The 918-nt window shown below is 51.6% G+C and overlaps 1 long non-coding RNA gene across 1 annotated transcript in view; it reads left to right on the plus strand.

Annotated features, from left to right (window-relative positions):
* The first annotated feature begins 218 nt into the window (after nucleotides 1-218).
* Nucleotides 219-918, plus strand: part of LOC116095442 — a 7383-nt gene continuing 6683 nt past the window's right edge. The window contains exon 1 of the long non-coding RNA XR_004120595.1: nucleotides 219-357. This is a non-coding gene — a long non-coding RNA (uncharacterized LOC116095442). The remainder of the gene's footprint in view (nucleotides 358-918) is intronic.

The raw sequence follows: 918 nt of genomic DNA on the forward strand, positions 1-918 counted from the left end.
TGTCCCCAAACACAGCACTGGGCTGGGAGGACTACAAGCTTGGCCCAGGCACCCAGGGAGGCTGAACTGAGAAAAAGCTGAGACACAAAATCGGGGGTGTCAGAGAAGGCTTATTTCCAGAGAACTGGGCCATCAGGAACAGCCAGGTAAGCTGCCTCAGCCTGCTAGGAGGTTACCCTCAAAGCCTCCTCCTTACCTTCTTGCTCTTGGTTACAGTGCAAAGGGGAAAAAAGTTTTGCTCTTGGCATCCTGGCCTGGAGCATCTGAGAAACTGGGTTCTCCCTGGACACCTGTTCTGTATTTCCCATCGGAGTGACTCCAGAGAAGAGCAGCATGTTAAGACGTTAACTGCCCAAGGTAGGTTGTTTCTTCCTGTCCCTGCTCCCTCCAGGCCTGTCCCTGGAGTAGCTAGCTGCCCAACCAACCAGAAGTGCTACACAGCTGCAGACCTTGCTCCTTGCCTCCCCAGCCTTCTCCTAGATTTCCTCCTCTGGGTTTACCTCATGGCCCGTGTCTCTGAGGAACAGGACTTGTTTACTTATTTACTGGTGTTCTTTATCCTCATTCAGAATCTCCGGCACCCACCCACGGGTCTGTGAGGTGTTGAGTACAATTTATGCTCTTGTGGGTGGAGTCAGAGGATGGATGAGAAGCCTGCTGAGGTGCACCTGTACAGACAGAAAGGAACTATAGGGGAGGGCTATGGGCCTGGTTTTAAAGGACATCTGGGCTTTTCTATGCAAACATAGGGAACTGTCCTACTGAAGAGTCTAACTACTCTTTTGTCCCCAAAGAGCCACACAGTCCACAGGTGTGTATATGGGTTCTCTGTGGACAGCTTGCATGCTTATGGTGTCAACATCCCCTGCCCCCATCTCTCTCTCTCTCTCTCTCTCTATCTATCTCTCTCTCTCTCCC

Source organism: Mastomys coucha, unplaced genomic scaffold (genome assembly GCF_008632895.1).
Source record: "Mastomys coucha isolate ucsf_1 unplaced genomic scaffold, UCSF_Mcou_1 pScaffold18, whole genome shotgun sequence".
Lineage (NCBI taxonomy): Eukaryota > Metazoa > Chordata > Mammalia > Rodentia > Muridae > Mastomys > Mastomys coucha.